We start from the raw sequence: 6,707 nt of genomic DNA, 5'->3' as shown, positions 1-6,707 counted from the left end.
AAAGAGGCATCGGAGAGGGTGTTGGGAAGAAATGATGTGAGTTTAATGACGTCTCAAAATGAGCCCAGCTGGGCCTGAAGCCTCCACCTCCGCGGGCCCAGGCGTGGCCAGGCCCAGAGGGCAGACCAAGCTCGCCCACTGTGATGGTGAACAGGGCTTGCAGGGGTGGAAGTGGAATCCTGGAGGCAGCTCTGCGAGGGAAGCCAGCACAGGAGGAAGGTGAAGTGTTTAAGCCGTGGATCCTGCAGTCACACAGTCCAGCTTTATTCAGCTTTGTTTCCTGAAAGCCTCCTTCTCCACAAAGTAATAATCCATAACTGGACTCCTCCCAGTATGAGCACATCAGTAAATCTTAACCTTTTTTATTTCTGTGATCATAAAAAATCCTTCATTTTCACGTAACGACCTGGTCTTCGGAACCTCACCATGTCAGTGAGGAGTGGGTGTATATTATGTGTAGTTGTGTGCACTTACATTCTCTAGGGCACTGGGTTAGGGTATTTTTGTCTGTTAGTCACCTCAGTTAGACTATAGGGGCCTTGAATTTTTCCCTGAATATTTTATTTGTATACTTTCTGTGCACCTAGTATAGATTCATGAAAATTGTTAAGTACCCAGTAAATTTGTCATTAATGAATTATCAGATAAACTGAAATAATGAGGCAGAAGAGGAAAAGGAAAAAACTACAAAATTTGACGTGGCATTTCAAAATAAAATACATGTTACCTTGTTTTTTAATATGGTCCTTGTGTATATATCTCCCCAACTAGACTATTACCATCTAATGGATAGGGACTGTATGTCATATTTCCCACATTTATGTTGCTAGTTACACAGTTTTGGCACATCAGAGCCACTTCAGTGAAGATTTACTAAACCCTGGATTGATTAAAAATAAAACCCCACAGGCTAAAGAGCCAAAGCAACAATAGAAATGTCAAATAATACATTCTTAAGCTTGCATTTTTATGGCCTTTATTAGATATTATAGGTAGCCAGAAGGGTCCCAGTCAGGGGAATGGACTATAGCAAAGTAAGCATTATTTTTGGTGGTAAAAGTGGTAGTGGTCCTCGCTTTTTATTATATTATAAAATGCAAAAAAAAAATAGTAAGAGTCTTTATCAATTAAAAAAAAAAGAAAGCAAGAAACCTCTAGGCAATAAACTAAAGAAACGCTAGATATAAATGTGTAATCACCTCTTGGTTCTTGCTCAGAGTTTAGTGAGGTTGGGTAAACGCGGAACCGCCAACAGTTAAATAATAAGCATCAGCTTCTTACTAGGCAAACACTTGCGTTAAAGTAGTTTTAGCTTTCATGAAGAATTTAATGGATTGATGAATTCTGGATTTGATTTTCTGTGTTATTACTCTTTCCTGTACCCATGAATAACTGAGTTAGGTATATTTTTACCTAAAAATAAATAAACTCAAAATGTTAAAAGCAGAGTCAATATTCTGAAACACCACAAGGTGGAAGTGTTACTCCATTTAAAATGTCTCTTTTTTAAATTTTTTTAAGATGTTTGAAACTTGGGAGGCCATAATGTGGGCTTTCTTTGTCAAAAATTAATATTTCAAGATCATCTGTGTTTCCAGACTAAGTTAGGATCAAAACCATCTAGACAACAAAGTTTTAACAGAGATTTCCATTTAAAAATTTGTCAGTGGAATGAGTTAAGTCTTTGTCTCTCTGCTGGCTGTACATATTTGTCTCTTATAAGCAGCTGTGTGTGTTTAATCTTCTCTCTGCAACTCTATATGTATGCCTCCCACATTTCTGAAATTATCTCTCCCATTAAACTGTATCTAGTCCCTGATTAAAAGTAGCCCTGGTGGCACAGTGGTTAAAGAAGCTCAGCCGCTTCTAACCAAAAGGTCGGCAGTTCAAACCCATCAGCCACTCCGGGCTCTTCAGAAGAAAAGTCCTGGCAATTTGCTCTTGTAAAGATTTCAGTCTAGGAAATCCTATGGAGCATTCTACTCATCTATAGGGCTGTTATGAGTCGAAATTGACTTGACAGCACACAGCAACAACGGTTCATTATTACAACCCCAATATTTAACATAGTGCCCAACACATAATGGCTATATGATAAATGTTTATAGAATTAAGACTAAACAAATGGGTAGTTCTGTGTTTATTTGTTCTATAAACATGTCTGAACATCGTCTTTTCTGTTTCTATTATTCCTTATCTCTTCTGTTTTTCTATTTAAAAAAACAAAACATAATACAGCAAAGGTATCTGGTAGCCACATTTAAAAAATATTTCTTCCTTTTCCTTTCCTTTGACCCGCCTTCCTTTCCTTTACTTCTCCCCGATATTAACTAGTGATATTTAATGATTTTTAAATTTAGTTATTATTGAACTGAATGAGGAAGTAGGAAAACATTCTACATGCTTTATATGTTCCCTAATATATAAAGATATAGAAATGGATACTGATTGATCGCTTTGGATTTGTTTTTCTAATTCTTCTGGATGCCTTGTACTTGATACAAGAAATGTTCCCTATGCAATTTTTTATGTGCTCCCCGCAAAATGAGTTAAGTAGAACAGAAAGTCAGTCAGAAATCACTTTTTGTAGGGAGAATTTTAATTAGTTTTCTATGTGAAAATGTTTTATAAGAAGTTTGGCTGACTACTGATCAGATTTATAGATCCTGGTCTAAAGTGGAATTAAATTGCCTAAATCCACTATCGAATTCATGAAATGATGAAACGTTTTCTTTTTAAAAAGTAAGCATGTCATGGTTTTCAAAATTTAATACTTCTAAATGTCTATTATTCAGAGTAGCTTCATGAAATTAATTGGAGCTCTATTATAATATTTTAGTTTCAAAGAGAATTCAGATTAAGGTCCATTAATCTAGGTAGTTTAGTCATCAAGGTAATTTACTAACTATACATTAAGAGATTTTATCATAAGACCTTTTAATTACCTACAGACCCCAATATCCTATTGTTGGTTGTGTAAAACTCTAGTAAACATGAAGATGCAGTTCAAACCAGACCAGTAGCCAGTAGGTTGATTCCAACTCACAGAAACCCATGTGTGTCAGAGTAAAACTGTGCTGCTCCAAAGACTTTCCAATGGCTGAATTTTCAGAAGGAGATCTCAGGTCCTTCTTCTGAGATGCCTCTGAGTTAGCAACCCAGAGCATTAATGGGCTGCACCACCCAGGGCTTTGAAGATGCAGCTACTGACCCTAAACTCCTTGACGTGGATTAGGTCATATTTATCTTAACATATCCCATTCCACCTAGCCTTATACTTAAATGTTTGTCAAATAAATGAATGAATGAAAAAAAATGAATTAATTAATGCATTTCTGTGTGGGTTGTATTGCAACTCATTCCTCATTTCTTTCCATTGATTTCTGGTTTTCACCCACAGCTGATAACTGAAGCACCTAATATTATTTGTTATTCTTCCTCTTGGACTCCACTGAGCAAAAAGATATTTATAAGCCTCATATACCAAACCAAAAAACCAAACCCACTGCCGTTGAGTTGATGCCAACTCATAGCAACCCCACAGGACAGAGTAGAACTGCTCCATAGGGTTTCCAAGGAGCAGCTGGTGGATTTGAACTGCCGACCTTTTGGTTAGCAGCTGTAGCTCTTGACCATTATGCCACCAAGCCTCATATACAAATTCTTAAATTCAGTTCTAGATAAAAATATATATATATAAGTAACAGGAACCAGAACCTGTAAACCTCAGTTACCATTTTAATTAGAAAATCAAGCAAATGGGAATCTGTTGTCATGGATGTTTTAAGAATATGTCACTCAATAAACCAATATATCTTGTTAGTTTGAAGAGAGATTTAATGACTGTTTACATAACAGTCGTCATAAATTTAAATCAATACTTGTGCCATGTTACAATTTCAGTTTGTATCCAAGTCTGCTTCCTAAGAAACACAATTTCCTATAATATTGAAACTGTTTGATAAAATAATTCCAAAGACTATTTTGTAAATTTGAGATTTAAAAAATATTTTTTACAGGGAACTATATTTCCTAGAAAATATATTGTAGAAATCTGCGATTATTGGCCTAAATGTAATCTGTGTTGTTTTAAGAGCTTAATTTTATTTTAGTGACAATGAGTTTGCAATGACCTGACGAGATAGCTAAAATTAACTCCACAAATGTATAAAGGCTATAGAAGTTTCACCAAAATTAGAGAAATAGCTAAAAGACAGTCTTAACTGCTATAATTCATTTTACAGATGCTTAATTCATTTTATAGATGAAAAGAAAGTGACTACGACAAATCTCAGTTGGCCTAGATTGTTGATATATGGGTCTGGAACTAAGGCAAGTGGTATTACTTGGAGGTGGAGAGTTGAAATTCACCAAAATTTTGAACACTAGTGTAATCCATACCTACGGATCAGACCACCCAGGGGTCATGTGTTGAGGGGGAACTGCAGAGTAAAGGAAATAGAGAGACTCCTAAGAAATACCTTCATTTTAATAGATAGGCAGGGGAAGAAGACTATATGAAGGAACATCAGAAAGAAGGGCCGGTTCAGTGCTGCCATAACCACTTCACTTTGGTAGGTCTCAAAACTGAAAGGCTATGAGCAAATGAGAATCGGCCACGAAGCATAGAGTTTATCTTACCTAGAAAGGCTCTATAGCCATAGTTAATAACCCCAAACTGAAAAACGCACGGTATTTTCCTTTTCCAACAGCCTTTTTGTAACAGCTCTTACAAGCTGCTCAACCTTGAGCAAGTGCTTAGCTTCTCTGTGTCTCAGCTTTCCTTTTCAGTAAAAAAAGGATATTACTGTTCCTTACACTACCTGGAGCCCCTGAGTGGCACAAACGTGCTCAGCTGCGAACCAAATGGTTAGAGTTTGAGTCTACCCAAAGGCACCTCAGAAGAAAGGCCTAGCAACCTACCGAAAAATCAGCCAATGAAAACTCTGTGGATCAGTTTCTCTCTGAAACACACGGGGTCACCATGAGTCAGGATCGACTTGATAGCAACTGGTTTGGGTTTTTTTGATACTACCTCTATCCTATAATGAGGAGACCTGGTAGCGCAGTGGTTAAAGCACTTGGCTGCTAACCACAAGGCCGGTGGTTCGAACCCACAAGCCACTTCGTGGGAGAAAGATGTGCCAATCAGCTTCCATAAAGATTTACAGCCTTGGAAACTCAACGAGACAGTCCTACTCCATTCTACAGGGTCACTATGAGCTGGAATCAGCTCCACAGCAGTAGGTTTGTGTTTGGGCTATATGACACCACAGAATAGCTGTGAGGAATAAATGACATACTACATGTATATCACTTAGAACAGTGACTTGTACATAGTAAATACTCACTAAATGATGGGAATTCCAAAATACTTAATTGTGCTCATGAGGAACCTTTACATAGATCAAGAGGCAGTTGTTCGGACAGAACAAAGGGGATACTGATTGGTTTAAAGTCAGGAAAGGGGTGCATCAGGGCTGTATTCTTTCACCATGCCTATTCAATCTGTATGCTGAGCAAATAATACGAGAAGCTGGACTATATGAAGAAGAAGGGGGCATCAGGATTGGAGGAAGACTCATTAACAACCTGCGTTATGTGCATGACACAACCTTGCTTACTGAAAGTGAAGACGACTTGAAGCACTTACTAATGAAGATCAGAAACCACAGCCTTCAGTATGGATTGCACCTCAACATAAAGAAAACAAAAATCCTCACAGCTGGACCAATGAGCAACATCATGATAAACAGAGAAAAGATAGAAGTTGTCAAGGATTTCAGTTTACTTGGATCCACAATCAACAGCCATGGAAGCAGCAGTCAAGAAATCAAAGGACACATTGCATTGGGTAAATCTGCTGCAAAGGACCTCTTTAAAGTGTTGAAGAGCAAAGGTGTCACCTTGAAGACTAAGCCATGGTATTTTCAATCGCATCATATGCATGTGAAAGCTGGACAATGAATAAGGAAGACCGAAGAAGAATTGACGCCTTTGAATTGTGGTGTTAGCAAAGAATATTGAATATACCATGGACTGCCTAAAGAATGAACAAATCTGTCTTAGAAGTACACCCAGAATGCTCCTTAGAGGCAAGGATGGCAAGACTGCATCTTACATACTTTGGACATGTTGTCAGAAGGGATCAGTCCCTGGAGAAGGACATCATGCTTGGCAGAGTACAGGGTCAGCAGAAAAGAGGAAGACCCTCAACGAGGTGGATTGACACAGTGGCTGCAACAATGAGCTCAAGCATAACAACGATTGTAAGGGTGGCTCAGGACCGGGCAGTGTTTCGTTCTGCTGTGCATAGGGTCGCTGTGAGTCGGAACTGACTAGAAGGCACCTAACAACACCAACACTACATGATACACTTATTATTGCTGTTGTGGCATAGCTAATAGATCATTTTCAATGGAATAGGAGAGGATATAGCCAATCCATTGTCCCAGCTGCAGAGGTACCCACAAATCCCTAGGAAAATTAATACAAAATGGTCATTAAATAAAAGAGGCATATTATTTGTCTCATTAAGTTGGCTGTCTAATTCATACTGAATTTGTCTTGACTTTTTATATTCTTTAATGAGGTATATCTGGATAGCAAAATATGGTTGTTTGAAACAAGAAGAATCAAAAGGTTTGTAAACCAATAACAGTCATAAAAAAAAAAATTCTGAAAAAAAACTAGATCCGTAAGGTTTA

Source organism: Loxodonta africana, chromosome 7, assembly GCF_030014295.1.
Source record: "Loxodonta africana isolate mLoxAfr1 chromosome 7, mLoxAfr1.hap2, whole genome shotgun sequence".
Lineage (NCBI taxonomy): Eukaryota > Metazoa > Chordata > Mammalia > Proboscidea > Elephantidae > Loxodonta > Loxodonta africana.
This window is presented reverse-complemented; position numbering follows the sequence as displayed.